Source organism: Ascaphus truei, chromosome 7 (assembly GCF_040206685.1).
Source record: "Ascaphus truei isolate aAscTru1 chromosome 7, aAscTru1.hap1, whole genome shotgun sequence".
Classification (NCBI taxonomy): Eukaryota; Metazoa; Chordata; class Amphibia; order Anura; family Ascaphidae; genus Ascaphus; species Ascaphus truei.
In genome coordinates this window covers 105,414,477-105,431,230 of record NC_134489.1, presented here as the reverse complement: position 1 = coordinate 105,431,230, position 16,754 = coordinate 105,414,477, and positions in this window count along the sequence as shown.

Below are 16,754 nucleotides of genomic sequence, written 5' to 3'. Positions count from 1 at the left end.
TTCGAGTGAACAGTGATATCGAGAGTCTAGAGTTGCTGAGTATTATGCCGTGAGCCACGAATCCTGCGGAACGGTCCGAGGAGTATCAGGAGGCTACGGGCTCCCCGGCGCAGCGTGCCGGACGAGAGCGAGATGCACTAAAACGATCAGCGTCTATAAGTAGAGCTGATAGAATTATAGACTGGTGGACCAATGCCCTCACCCCACTGCCAGGGGTGATGGGGGGAGAATTCAAGACCCACCTCGAGGCTAACCTCGGAGGTGGGCCACGGGGTATTGAAGCCCTAGCTCAGACCAATCTGTCGGCCGAGTGACTTGGAGGGAAGGAGAGGAGGTGAGCGGTGTGTACCTCATCCGGGCGATTGTATTGCGGCTGCTGGAAGCCTTATCGTTGGGATATCGTTGCTCTGTCAAATAAAGAGACTGTTCTGCACCCGTAAAGACTGTGTGTGATTTGAAGAATATAACCCTGGGATCTGAGGGGTTCTTCTATACCGGTCCTGTCCCATTACCCTGAGAGTATAGAAGATGGAGGCGCTGCACCACTAAGAGATCATGGAGGCTATCACCCCAGAAGCCCGGTCCTGGCTCCCCCACAACACCACGGGAAGCTCAGGCCCTCCTGTTCCTAACAGGTACGCACCACACCGCATGTTATCAGCCCCCCATGTACCCTAGACACCACCGTAGAGTCTGAGGGGGGGTGGAAGCAGGGTTACATATATATATATATAGATAATTGCAGCAACCAGCACTCATGTCACAAGGTATCCAGATGCTAATCCCATAAAAAATCAAATAGATGAGATATTACCAGATGGAAGTCCAGCAACAAAGAGACAGCACACCAGGGGTATATTCAAAGTAGTATGTATTGTAGAAACATTCAGGCACCTCAGCCAACGTTTCGGTCTGCAGAGAGAGACTTTCCTCAGGGCTGTGCAATGGTACAATGACCGTGACTCCTACTTATACCCCCACCCAGTGCAATCAAACACCCAACAAACCAATCAAAACCTAATAAAAAAACATATGACACAATGTAGCAGCTGTCAAGCATGACATTTACCTGGAGTGATTGCAATTACCATTTCTCCTTCTGTTCCACTGATCTGACCGCCGACGGCACCTGATGACGTTAGTGTGTGGCAACAGAAACCTGTCTGGGTGTCTTCTATGATCCTTACTGAGCTACTGCACATGTGCAAGTCTCAAACGAAATCGCCATCTTGGTAGACCAAGTACTCTCATACCTAACCTCAAGGCACCACCTCTCTTAACTTCCTTAATGCTAATGTGCATGTGCAAATCGGAACAGGCTTCCCTACCTCTCCTACCTTATCACAGTGTGTGCCTTAGACCTAAATATATATATATATAATTTTTTTCCTGCAGCTCATGGGAACCGCTATGGGTTCAAACATGGCGCCTTCATATGCAAACTATATATGGATATGTATGAACAGACACACATGTTACATGATGCGCCTCACACACGATGTATTAAGAAGTATGTTCTGTACATAGATGACGTATTCATAATTTGGGAGGGCACAGAAGAACAACTTCTGGAATATTTCAACTACTTGAACACCATACCCTCAACAATCAGGTTTACCATGAGCTTCAGTCAACAAGAGATTACGTTCCTGGATACGGTTATATACAAAAATGATGGTAAATTGTCTACACGGGTTCATCTCAAACCTACGGATAAGAATACGCTGCTACACGCCTCTAGCTACCATTCAGTTCCCCTTAAAAGGGGTTTACCCTATTCTCAACTTCTACGGGTAAAGAGGATTGTAAGCGACAAAGAACTGGTTGATGGGGCTTTGTTACAGATGGCCAAAAGATTCTATGAAAGAGGATATAGCTCTACAGACATAGAGGAAGCATTGACAAGAGTGAAGCAGGTAGACAGAAGTACCCTGTTGATAGCAAAAACCAAGAGTTTGGAGTCATCACGCTTTAATATAGTTACCTCTTACACGACTGCATCCAGTTCCATTAGAAACAGTGTGAAAAAACACTATCATATATTGGAGAACGATAAGAAGATTGGGAATTTTTTTGTGGAGCCCTCGCTTTTTTGCTATAAACGAGGTCCAAATTTGGGCGATATACTAACAGATGCTGACCCGATTAAGAAATATGCACCAGTAAGAACCTGGCTGGCACAAAAACCTGGGGTATACCGTTGCCACGGCTGTATTAACTGTCAGTTTCTCCAACAGGGTGCCACATTCTCTCATCCACATAGCGGCAAGGCAATCAAAATTCAACACAATTTAAACTGCAAGTCAAGATACGTTGTTTATTTAATCAGATGCCCATGTGGACTATGTTACATAGGTAAAACAACATGCATGTTCAAGGATCGGATGGCATTACACCGCTCGACAATAAGAAAAGCGCTGCAAAACGGGGACGAGAATGAGGATCTAAAACATTTACCTGTTGCCAGACATTTTAAAACACACCGGCATACTCTGTCTACTATGAGATGTATGACAATTTTTCAAGTTCAACCGCCAGCACGCGGAGGAGATAGAGGCAAACTTCTTCTACAACAAGAGGCCAGGTTCATTTTGGATCTGAAAATGATGGCACCCTTTGGACTGAATGAGGAACTGAAATTTAATTGTTTTTTTATAGATTAATTTTTTGGTGATCCCATTTTTGTATCCAATTTATCTGTTTTTTCTTCTCTCTTTGCACATCCTTTTTATGCACATTGGGCTTTTTTTCTTATTTGGTTATTTATGCAGACAACTGTCAAGCATTCCATACACATATGTCAGATGATATAGCAATACTTGGATACATCAGTACAATATTTTAATCTTTTCTACTTATTAAAATGATGTTTATTATACTGTTCTTTTAAATTAGACTATAGTATTCACAAGGGCCCTAATTGCTCATGTAGGTTACCATCAGCCCTTCCAGGCATTGTAGCATATATAACCGTTTAAGTGATTGCCTTATTTAGGTCTAAGGCACACACTGTGATAAGTTAGGAGAAGCAGGGAAGCCTGTTCCGATTTGCACATACGCATTAGCATTAAGGAAGCTAAGAGAGGTGGTGCCTTGAGGAGTATGAGAGTACTTGGTGTACCAAGATGGCGATTTCGTTTGAGACTTGCACATGTGCAGTAGCTCAGTAAGGATCATAGAAGACACCCAGACAGGTTTCTGTTGCCACACACTAACGTCATCAGGTGCCGTCGGCGGTCTGATCAGTGGAACAGAAGGAGAAATGGTAATTGCAATCACTCCAGGTAAATGTCATGCTTGACAGCTGCTACATTGTGTCATATGTTTTTTTATTAGGTTTTGATTGGTTTGTTGGGTGTTTTGCTGCACTGGGTGGGGGTATAAGTAGGAGTCACGGTCATTGTACCATTGCACAGCCCTGAGGAAAGTCTCTCTCTGCAGACCGAAACGTTGGCTGAGGTGCCTGTATGTTTCTACAATACATACTACTTTGAATATACCCCTGGTGTGCTGTCTCTTTGTTGCTGGACCTCCATCTGTTAATATCTCATCTATATATATATATATATATATATATATATATATATATATATATATATATATATATATATATATATATATACATGTAGAGGTATCAGTACCGTGTTAGCCGAGCTTCAATAATCAAAAAATAAATAGATGATACCGTTCTGTGGCTATATCTATATATATATATATATATATATATATATATATATGAAACATAAGAAGTGCTCTATAATATAATAAAGTATAAATAATGCATTTAATGTGGGTGCGAAAACAAATGCTAATTCACAAGGTAAAAATTCAATTAGGCAGTGATATAATATATCAGATATGAACACCGGACATCCGTCTCCTTAATGGCATTGGAGGAGCCCAACTGAAGAAATGATGATGACACAGGTATGTAGACTGATCACAGATAGGACACCAGTAGGTAGACTGATCACAGATAGGAATGGACAGCCCGTGCTTGGAAGGTATAATAGGAGAGATGCACATGATGAATTCTGCCACCGTTCCAAACGCTTTATCCATAATGGCCTCTCACAAGGACAGCCCAGGACTATTTACAGTCGGGGATGCCCAGAACAGGTGTAGAAAACAATCACGTTTCTCGACCTCCACAGTGTTTGCCCAAGTTTCAAGCCAGGCTGATTCGATCCGCTGTGCAGCTCCCTCAACCACCGTATGTTGAGGAAGCGACTTAAAAACATTGAGAGCTAGCATAGCTCACTTCGGGGGCGGCCCCAGTCACTTCTACAATGCGATCAAGCCCCCCCCCCCCCCCCAGTTCCTCCGGTCCCAGTGCCTACCTTGTCGCGCACCTTTCCCCAGCGGTGCGCAACAGGTTTTCAGGCAGGCAGGGGAATTTGAGATTGGCATTTGCGACGGAGGCATGGCCATGCCCTCGCCGATGGTTCAGCCAATGAGGGCAAACCAGCCACAGGACGTAATGGCCATGCCCCCGTAAACCCACAGCCACGCCCCCTCCCATCGCAAACCTTCCCTCTCCCCTCAGACCACCTATCGCGGTGTTGTGCTATGCACGCGCCGCCGCCCCCCCGCCGGGCACGCGTGCCACAGTGAATACTGGGGACTCGCCCTTAGTGTCTCTAAGAGGTATGTTAAAATGTGTTTCGTAACTGGGTAATCGACTTCCTCAGGGGAGACAATATAGGGCTGTTTAAGTGACACTGGCGTCATTATGCTGACCCTGTAAGACGTGTATTCTGCCCCCGTTTGTGGTGCAGCAAAAAGAGAGAGGATATCTTCCCTACACGGAACATCGAACCAGCAGTGTATCTCTTTGGATTCAGTCTCTGGTCTGTTTAAAAAATAGGACAAACTACTGCGGCGGCAGCTTTTATTCTAACAAATCGCCGTTTTTTCCCTGGCTTTTTCCTGGAATGCGACGCCCTTCACCTGGCGCATGCTGCGTTCATTTTACGTTCCCAGCCACGGGTCATGCTCGGCTGACGCGCGGTTGATGCGTTTATTGAGAATGGTTCGGATTTAATTGGTTGCAATTCTTCGCGTGTCCGCCAGATGGCAGATATTCATGAATTGTAATGCGCATGCACTTCAGTAATGTGTCGGCTTGCAGGTGTTTCGTTTAAAAAAGATACCACAGTGTACTATTGTAACTTGGCCTTGAGACTGAAGGAAGAGGTTGCAAAAATGTATCAATTTAGGCTTTTCATATTAAAGAAAGACAAAGACCAGTTTCGATTACAGTATTCTCCAGAGACCTGCCCGCCATGAGTGTTCAAGTGCAGCCCGCTTTCCAAAAACCCGACAGAAGTTACGCGTATTTGATATGGGCCGCGATTAATGCAACAGAGGATAGGATGGCAACAGTTGTTCAAATTTATCAGTATGTTGTCGAAAACTATGACTTTTACAAATTTTCGCCAAGTCCTCATACGTGGAAGCGTGCAATAAGAAAAAGGTTATGTAGCGATCCATGTTTTTATCGTATTGAGACACAATTTGTTGGAGGGTATTGGTGTATATCACCAGCTTTTTCCTGTATCTATGATCATGATGACGGCAAAAGGCGCAGGGTCGTGTTAAAACCAACTAAAAAATGACAGTTGCTGCCAAGCAATGCACCAGCACCGGCTTCCAATGACAGTCCCGCCGTCAGTGACAACCCTGAGCCGGATTTCGCGTGCAGTTTCGATCAAGCTTGCATGTACCTAAGCAATTTTCAGCCTCATCAGCTGACTACAGGTGGACTAGTCCCGCTGCAGACTATCGACGTGGATGATCAAGAACGCTGGACTGGCAGTGGACCAGCGCCTGCGCCAGCTGAATGGGAAATTCTATGGTGAGTATTGTTGCCGTATTATTTTCTGTGTTTTTTTTATTTTGACAATACAGTGTCAATATCGGTGCGATTCAAAAGTCAAGCGATTCTCCTGTAAGCAATATTATTGGCTGAGCGGCTTCTACAGTACTGTACTGCAGATACTGAACTATTGGTGGAACGCTAAGCGCATGCGTATTGGAACCTTCTTGAAACGCATACAGTATGCGTGTCATTACATCGACGGTAGGCGCATGCGCATGTGAACAGGAGACGCCCCCCGAGAAAATTATTGGTGGGACTGGCTGGGAACTTCTTTAGGGGGCTGACCATTACAGTAAAACTTTTCTTTTTGTTTTTCCTCAGAAAAGAAAACAGCTAATGGAGGGATTTCGATGGATAACATCGCTTTGTGTAACAATGCCTGCTGAATTGGATTTAAAAACCCACATACCGGAGTCTACAGTTTAGTGGCCATTGTTATTGATTAGGATAGAATACTGTACCTGAAACAGTATGCTGATGTTTTCCGGCCGTACAGTAAACTGTACAATACTTTTTTATATACAGTACAGTATACTGTGTAATAAACCCGAAAAAATAAAAACTATGCGTTTATTCTACATGTATCACATACATTATGTGTCTTCTACAGTATACAGTGCCAGTACATACAGTACAGTTTGTGTCTTCTATTTTTTTTTAATACTCTTTTACTGAGTATGTCTACAGTATACAGTGCAGTATGCCTCGACATTCTAGAAACACTGTATTTTGTTACAGTAGCAAAGGAGCAACTGGAACAATGTAAGACAAATCAACATTTTCTTTTATTGGTGGAGTAAGTACAAAAACATTTATTTACAAATACTGTACAATGTAGAAACATTTTAAGTGCACAGCAATTCAAAACATCAACAGGCGTATGGTTTACTGCTACATTTGTGAAAACATTTATGTCAGTCAGTATGGTTTACCGTCACATGTTTTAAAAACAAATTCTTTATTCATAAAATAATCAAAACGCAATATCTCCTTTATTAAAGAACGACAAGTCAAAACATATACTGTACAGTGGGATGGTGTGCAAAACAGTCTGCACCAGTACAGTCCTTGAGGTCAGCAAACAGGGCGGGTTTTCAGGGTAACATTTGAAAACCGTGCCTGTTTGCGGCCCCCAGGGACTGGAATTGTGCATGCCCTGTGTGTGTGGACAGCAAGTTAAAACATTTCTGTATAAATACAAGTTAAAAAAACACAAAACAACATCTCCTTTATTTAAGTACAGCAGGTCAAATCATGTAGAGTACAATACAGTTCAGCACAACAGTATGGTCTTACAGAAAGTCCTTCGTATTGTCCGTCCATGGCCTTACCTGTGATTACAAAAAAAACTTTATTCATAAAATACAGTATACAAACGAAACATCTCCTTTATTAAAGAAACATATAAAGTACAGTGGGATGGTGTGCAAAACTGTCAGTCAGACCTGCACCACTACAGTCCTCGAGGGCAGCAAACAGGGCAGGTTTTCAGGACAACCTTGAAAACCGTGCCTGTTTGCGGCCCCCAGGGACTGGAATTGTGCAGGTCCTGTGTGTGTGGACAGCAAGTTAAAACATTTCTGTAGAAATACAAGTAAAAAATCACACAACAACATCTCCTTTATTTAAGTACAGCAGGTCAAATCATGTAGAGTACAATACAGTTCAGCACAACAGTATGGTCTTACAGAAAGTCCTCCGCATTGTCCGTCCATGGCAGATTCCTTGCATGGCGCAAAACGCCATTAATGCAGTCTCGAACGCCTTTCATTACAGGATCTGTAATTAGATAAAAGCGCCGCATTTCATCCCGAATGTTCCGTCTTAAATTGGCAGGAAGCGCCTTTTTTACGCGATTTCCGTCGTTGTTCACTTTGAAGGACCAGTCGCAGTACGAGTAGGGAACATGGTGCTTAAAAAGTAACAAGGCATACTTGTGGGGTGCACCAGCACTCTTCACCCTATACTTCTCCCTGAGCGCCGGTGGCAGATCGCACAGGGTGATGTCGGGCACCGTATCGATGCGAGCGACTGTAGCTCTTTTGGGAGTGGGTGTGCTTGAGGTGACGGGCGATGGTAGGTTGTCTGGGAGGAAGCTTTCCTCCGGTCTTGGTTGCCGTGTTTAAAAGAAATGGAATAGTTGCGCCAAAAGTCCTACTGTAAAGTTCGTGGCTTCAGTCCTTCATACAAAACAGTCCCGCTGCCCGAGTCTCTCAGAGGTGATTCACCAACCTCTGTATTGTTGTAGAGAGAGGGAAAGGGGGGGGGGATCCTCAGGCGCGTCGTTTTGCTTGTAGCTCCAGGGCATATGTGAAGGTAGAAAAGATAGGGGACCACAATGAGGAGTATTTCAACATAGATAGGTACCTTTAATCTATGGGAGGATATGTATAAATGGGAAAAGGAGACACACTCACATTAAATATCTGGTCTTGATCAGATGACTGATCCTCTGGTGTAGATGGGTGGAGGGAGGGGGAGAGGGGGGAAAGCTCCTTTGATGATACCTCAAACAGGGAGAAAGGAAAAAGGGAATAATAGTGTAATACCGTTTATTAATGTAAAATAAATAGAGATTAAAAACTCACAAGCGCCAAACAATATTGGCATAGAGAGGAGGTATGTTCAGGCTTTACAGAGCATCCCTCTAAGAGATGGGTAGTCTTGTGTGGCCTGGATTCCAGCTGGTAGGGTCTTTAGTTGGTGCGTGGTGTTCAGCAGATGACAGGGAAAGTTCACACGAGCCTGTGCACGGGATGGGTCCTTCTCTGTCTGCTTCTCTCCTTACACACTTCCTTCACGGCTCCCGTTCCGTCGCGCATGCGCATGCGCTCCAGGCGAGATGTGTACCAAGCTGGAAAAACTTCACTTCCTCAGTACGGTGGCCTGACTTCTACGATACAACTCTGGAACAAAGAATCAAGTCTGCACACCTGGACCTTGGTTCTTAATAGGAAACACCATCAGTCAATGAAGGAAAATATTTGCTGCCTCCTCCTTGCAGTGTGTTTTCTTCCTTCTAATGTCATACTGCAATGACATCTTCTCCATCCGTCTATCCATCCATTGATCCATATGTTGCATCCGTTGATCCATATCTAGCATCCGTTGATCCATATGTATAATCCGTTTATCCATTTGTAGCATCCGCTGCTCCACATTTAGGATTGTCTCCAGAAGCAGATCTATCTTTGCTAGCACAATAGAGTTCCCGGGGAGATCCACACTTATCCCATTCAGCATCCGGTCTAAATAGCTGCTTCTTGTGCATGGCGTGTGAACATCTGGGTTGATGGGTGCAACGGAGGATGAGATGGGGGTTCCATGGAGAGAAGCGGCAGCGACGTCGAAGAAGAGTGGAGGAGGTGACCTGTGGATATCCGGTAGAGGAGAAGCGGCAGCGTCGTCGAAGAGGGATGGAGAAAGTGACCTTTGGATTTCCGGGCAAGAAGCAGAGTGGTGGAGTGGGTGGTGAGTGGTAAGAGCAAAGGAGAAAGTGACATATGGTTTTCAGAGGCAGCGTCGTCGGATAGAACTGGAGAAGATGGCCTGTGGGTTTCCGGGAGGGCGGCGGCAGCGTCAAGGATGAGGGGTGGAGAAGACGGGCTGAAGATTTCCGGGACAGCGGCGGCAGAGACGTCGAAGCGTATGTGAGGAAGTGGTCTGTGGGTTCGATGGGTTGGCTGCCAATCGTTTTGCGTCGAGAGTACATCACCGTATATCTTCTTGACATAATAAGGCTGACGTCTATGAAAACCCTTAGCCTTTGGGGTCAGCAGAAGGTTTTCTTTATTGGCCTTAGCCTGTCGCTTTTGCCTTGGCGTGGAAACGGCAACCGCCTTTCGATTTTTCTGCTTGACAGGCACGGCAGAGGCGAGTGGGTTCCTGCGTCCGTAGAATCAGGGTTGCTCCATGGAAGCAGGTGGCACAATGCAGTATCTGGACAAGGGCAAGTTCAGATAAAGATCATCGAGTGATGGGCTATGCAAAGTGTGTAACCTTTTATGCATGGCGACCAGGTACAGGTGTTGAAAGTGGGCGTACTCTAATGTGAGTCATTACCGTATAAATATACCATCCATTTTGTGGATTCACTGCACATTGAATATACATCGACTAAACATCAAATATAATTTCTTGTGTTTGTATTTCTTTCTACTCGCAGCAATGCCTGTTAAAAAGATTTCCAAGGAGCATGCGAATTAAGGAGATGTACACGAGCAGACACGGAATTGCTGCTATCCAACGCTGGTTAGCTACTTCTGGCATCATTGTGCCAGCAACCACCGTGAGCTATCATGCACACGGAAAAAACAGAGACCGCAAAATCGCACCAAGGGTAACTAACGCGTAAGTATATTTATACAACTTAAAAATAAAATTAATTTTTATTTAAATCTAATATTTTTGTTATTTCTGTTGATTTATATTACAACAGTATATATATTGTATATTTATATCAGAACAGTATATATATTTTGTATATTTATATTTATATCAGTACAGTATACAGTATATATTTTGTATGTTTATATTCATATTAAAACAGTATATATATTTTGTATATTTATATCAGTACAGTATATATATTTTGTATATTTATATTTATATCAGTACAGTATATATATTTTGTATATTTATATTTATATCAGTACAGTATATATATTTTGTATATTTATATTACAACAGTATATATATTTTGTATATTTATATTTATAAATTTTATATTGCTGCATATTAATAAAACAATATATTTTCTTTACATTGTAGGGAGACAACTCTTCTGGTGGACAAAATAAGTGAGGAGAATGATGAGAAGAGTGCATTAAGGGTTAAAAACACTCTGCAGGAAAAGCACAATCTGACTGTATCTGAGAGCAGCATAAAGAAGATGAGACGCAGCATTGGATGGAAATATGGACGTGTTAGGTTAGTACTGGACAGTACAGGAGGTAAAAGTGTTGTTTAGGAAACTGTACTGTACCGTTAAAATTATTTATTCCTTGTCATTACAGAGCGTACCCCATGATACGGGACGCAAACAAAATCAAAAGAGTGGTCCAGGCCCAGGCATGGATCGACAGTGGGGAGACTTTCCAGGATTGCATCTTCACTAATGAGCCTACTGTGTCGCTGGAGAGATTTGCAAGCTTTGCATTCCACAAAAAAGGTCACATATCTTTGAAGCCGCGGCCAAAACACCCCGTGAAGCTGCATGTGTGGGGTGCCATCTCTAGGCGTGGACCAGGATGCATTGTCATCTTTGAAGGTAAAATATATCAAATATAATGTAGCCTTATGCACTGTACTTTACTAGTGTTACCTTACTGTATGCATTGTACTTTACTATTGTGCAGTTTTTTGAGCACTTTTCTTTTCTTGCTATAGGAATAATGAATAAAGCTTTCTTCCAAGACAACATTGTCCCTGAGATCACACGCGAGTTCCCTGATGGTCACCGCTTCTACTAGGACAACGATCTAAAGCACACTGCGTCAACAGAGCATATCCTTGAGCGCGGTATCAACTGGGTGAAGACGCCAGCGGAGTAAGTGCAGTAGACAGTGTCTCATTTTTTCCCCATTGTTTTTACTGTGTACTGTATCTCTTAAACTAATTGTCCTTTTTTTCCAATGACAGATCGCCAGTCTTCAATCCGATCGAAATGGTCTGGCATCAGCTGATGGACCATATCCGGAAAGTGGCGAAACCCTCCAAAAAGGATGAGTTGTTGAAAGACATAATGAGTTTTTGGAACGATGAACTCACCGTGGAACGCTGCAATAAATATATAGACCATATTGTGACTGTGTTGCCCATTGTGATCGCGCGTAATGGGCAAGCATCAGGAAAGTAGTACTGTGCAGTATTATTGTAAGTACAGTATGATACAGGTAAGTATGGCACAGATTTTTTCTTTCCTAATAGTCAGAGTATACAGTACAGTAGTTACAGTTTTTTCTTTACAGAGAGAGCAGCACCAGCCATCAGGTTACATACTGCTGCGGCAGAGTTTATTCGAGCATTTGCCCGTTCTCTGCCGCAGCAGTAACCTGGCGCGCGCCGGAGGGTGCCGGGCGCGCGCCGAAGCAGCGGAAGAGCGCCCTCCGATCGGGGCGCTCTCCCTACCGCTGCCGGGTCCGCCGGGTCCCCCGGAACCCCCTGCCGCCGTCCCGCGATCGCGGGACACCAGGGCTCCCTCGGGGAGCCCTGGACGCGCGTGCAGGGGGCGCTGACACCCGATGACGCGTGACCGCGCATCGGTGACGCGCGGCACGCCGAGGGAGTGGGGCTAGCAAGCCGGGGCATCCCCCGGCTTGCGGAACTAGCCCTGCTCGATTTAAACGTGTCGGCAGTGTACAGTTATATTTAACAGTAGTCAGAGTATACAGTACAGTAGTTCCAGTATACAGTAGACTAGTTTGACAGTAGTACAGTAACTGCCTACTAACTGGTCATTTTTTTTCTTTTCAGAGAAAGCAGCACCAGCCATCTAAAGTAGTACTACATATCACACAATGCCATAATACAGTACGCACATACAGTAACTGCACTAATTTTTTGTTTTCTTGTCGTTTCAGGAAAAAAAGGTGGCCTGGGGGGAGGTGGGGTATTGTGTCCAGTCTAATCTGTTTGTACAGTCAAATGTACAGTATATAAACAGCAGTATTGATGTACACAAAACCTCTCCTCTCTCAATGAACTACTGTACTATACACGGAATGAGGAACAAGATAACGACGGAAAAAATAATATTACTATGTACAGTATACTATATATATATATAGTATACATATATTATACATTACAGTGTATATATTATTACATAATATTCTTATAAATGTGCATAATTCATGTTTCAACATGTTTTACAAATGTTTTCTAAATGTTTATCCAATTTCAATCTGCCAGAAGAACTTAATAAAGACTGCATTATGTATTATTCATGATTATTTTTATATTTGTATTTTTTTTGTTCCTGATGAAATAAAATAAATAATTATTCACATTAATGGTAATCATAATCATTGACAACAACCACCCACCCCCACAGTATAAGAATGAATGTCAAAACAACATGAATCAGTTAATGTTTTTTTTTACTCTCAATTCTCACAATGCTGTGCAGATCAGATTTACATTTCAAATTCGAGAAGGGATTTTCCAAAGCGTTACCATAAACAAAGCCTCAAAGGGTTGGAGGGGGGGGCTGGGTGAGTCATGTGCAGTAATAAGATAGCTCCCATCTCAGAGAGGCTTAGAGTACACGCAGGCGCAGTGAGGCGATTGACACTCGGCTAGGGACGGATTAAAAACACAATGACTAACTTCAGAAAATGAATGACTCTGTGGAGGTGTCTGTCGGATGACTCTGTGGAGAGGGGGGGTGGGTGACTCAAGCACAGTAAGAAGATAGCTCCCATCTCAAAGAGGCTTAGAGTACACGCAGGCGCAGTGAGGCGATTGACCCTCGGCTAGGGATGGGTTAAAAACACAATGACTAACTTCAGAAAATGAATGACTCTGTGGAGGTGTCTGTCGAAAAGAGTTTGTGTGTGCATTGGGGAGGGATGAAGGATTAGTTGTGCTGCAGTTCAAAGAAATTACATACTGTAGAGTAGAGTACAGTAATTTCAAAAGGCAGTTCATCATAATAATTTGATCAATAAACCCCCAAATACAACCCCCAAATTCAGTAAATAAAAAGCAAGCCACTTTATCTCCCTGTGCCTCAGGCACCAAAAACATACAGTAGATTGTGAGCTCCACGGGACAGGGCGGGACCTGTGCCTGCAAAATGTCTCTGGAAAGCGCTACGTATACTGTAACTAACAGCGCTATACAAAAACATGCTATTATTATTATTATAATATCAAGGTGATGCTCTGTGCAAATCAAATTCGAGAAGAGATTTTCCAAAACGTTGCCGTAAACAAAGTCTCAAAGCTCAAGTTTCAAAGAGAATTACACGCAGGCGCAGTGAGGCTTTGTACTGTACTGTAGCTCGGCTATGGACGGATTAAGAACACAATGGCAAGATTCAGAAAATTAACAACTCTGAGGAGAGGGGGGGTTGGGTGAATCATGCGCAGTAAGCAGATAAGCAGCTAAATAGCTCCCATCTGAAAAAGGATCAAACAAAGGCGCAGTGAGGCTTTGAAGCTAGGCTATGGACAGATTAAGAACACAATGGCAAGATTCAGAAAATTAACGACTCTGTGGAGAAGGGGGGTTGGGTGACTCATGCGCAGTAAGCAGCTAGCTCCCATCTCAAAGAGGCTTAGAGTACACGCAGGTGCAGTGAGGCGATTGACGCTCGGCTAGGGACGGATTAAAAAAACAATGACTAACTTCAGAAAATGAATGACTCTGTGCAGGTGTCTGTCGAATTACTCTGTGGAGAGGGGGGGGTTGGATGACCCATGCACAGTAAGCATCTAAGCAGCTAAATAGCTCCCATCTGAACAAGGATTAAACGCAGGCGCAGTGAGGCTTTGAAGCTCGGCTATGGACGGATTCAAAACACAATGGCAAGATTCCAAAAATTAAAGACAGCCGCATGAAGTTCAAAGCTAAAGACATACTTTAATTTCAAAAGGCAGTTCATCATAATAATACACCCTAAATACAGTACGTAAAAAGCACACAAATCAACCATGTGCAGTCAAACGCACAGGGTCACAGACAAAAGCTACAGTAAGATGGTTTTTGCAGGCTTGTGGAGAAAAAAAAAAAAAATTACAATAAAAAATAATTTCTTAATTTTTTTTTGGTCACTCACTCAGGCAAGCAAGCAGTGGTGGGCGAAGTTACAGGCGCATGCGCAGTAAATTCCTGCTGTCAAGCAGGAATGTGATTGAAACCAGACACATGTTCAAAGGAATGGTGTGGGAGAGATGTACTGCATTGCACAGAAGATAAGAAGTTTAAATACCCTGCAGTGCAGTTAATTATCCTGAGCGAGGGGAGAGCGCTGTATATGCAGAAATGTGACACTGTTACAGTACTGTACACGCCTATGCGTTTCAACAATTTTCAAATGAGACATACTGTACAGCAGCACAGCACCGCAAATGCATGTATACTTTAAATATGCAAATTTACAATTACTGCACGCGCACACACAGACTGTGTACTGACATAGGTTGAACCGCGAAGGTATTAGACTTCCAAGACAACAGCTCGCCAACACCCCCCTGAGTTTTTACACGGAACTGCAGTATTGCAGACAGCGAGAATAAAATGCTAATATCACGAGCTCGAAAATAACGCAGTTCACTCCGGGCGAAAACGACACAAAACCGCACATAACAGGGATAATCTGAAAATCGCGGATCTAGCCGATTTAGACTAAAGGCGGTCGCCACTGTATTTCTGGTCGGGTTGACTTTCCTGTTAGCCGGAGCAGTCCCCTGGTTTCCGGATGATGCTGACCGGTGATTTGGTTTAAGATTTCCAATGCTTTAAATCTGCAATGTTTGTGAGTGTATTTTAGTACTTATTTTTCCTCTTATTAAATTGTCACACTTTTAGGCGTGGTGGAGCGTGCACTTTCATATACAGTATTTATGTAAATAAAAAAAGATCATCAAGGCAGTAACAGTGTAATTAATATACTACCACAATCAGCCTGTATCTGAAAATACCAATATTTCCAATGTTTTATTTCCAAATATATACTGTATCACTAAGTGATTGTCATTTGCAGAAGGTCATTGAATATAACAGAACAGATGTTCCCAACTCCGATCATCAAGTCCCCCCTAAAAGTGCAGGGTTTAAGGATATCCCTGCTTGAGCACAGGAGTTGTACTCAAAATTATTGGGCCGCCTGTGCTAATGAGAGGATAGCCTTAAATCATGTATTGTTAGTTGTCCTTGAGGACTGGAGATGGGAACCAATGCATTAGAGTATAATGCATCCTAACATGGGGTTAAACCACTTTGAACCAAGTTATCAAACATTTTGCAGGGGAAGAGACATAAGAGAAACATGTTGAGTTATCCACTGGAATGGAAAAGTCTTACTCACCCAAAATAAGAAGGTAAGGGTTATATACTGTGTGTGTGTATGTATATATATATATACACAGTATATACACACACAGTATATAACCCTTACCTTCTGGAATGGAAAAGTCTTACTCACCCAAAATAAGAAGGTACGGGTTATATACTGTGTGTGTGTATATATATGTAGAGGTATCAGTACCGTGTTAGCCGAGCTTCAATAATCAAAAAATAAATAGATGATACCGTTCTGTGGCTAACGAAATGCTTTTATTTGTGCGAGCTTTCGAGATACACTGATCTCTTCTTCCGGCGATGTTACAATGAATGTATATATATATACACACACACAGTATATAACCCTTACCTTCTGGAATGGAAAAGTCTTACTCACCCAAAATAAGAAGGTACGGGTTATATACTGTGTGTGTATATATATATATATATATATATAGAATCCAATGCACAGCCGGCACACCATATGCAAGTAAATAAGTTTTGGTGCTTATCCCATAAAGCAATAACAGACCATACGATACCGGTTGCAACACGACATCAAGGGACAGCACGCAGGTAAGTAAATCAAAAATGTTCTATATTTGATAGAAGACACAAAAACCATATATATATACACACACAGTATATAACCCTTACCTTTTTATTTTGGGTGAGTAAGACTTTTCCATTCCAGTGGATAACTCAACATGTTTCTCTTCTGTATCTTCCCCTGCAAAATGTTTGATAACTTGGTTCAAAGTGGTTTAACCCCATGTTAGGATGCATTATACACTATATATATAGTGATGCCCACATCATGTTGTAGCATCTTTTAGTCCCAGATTAAGGCAGGCAACGTAGTATT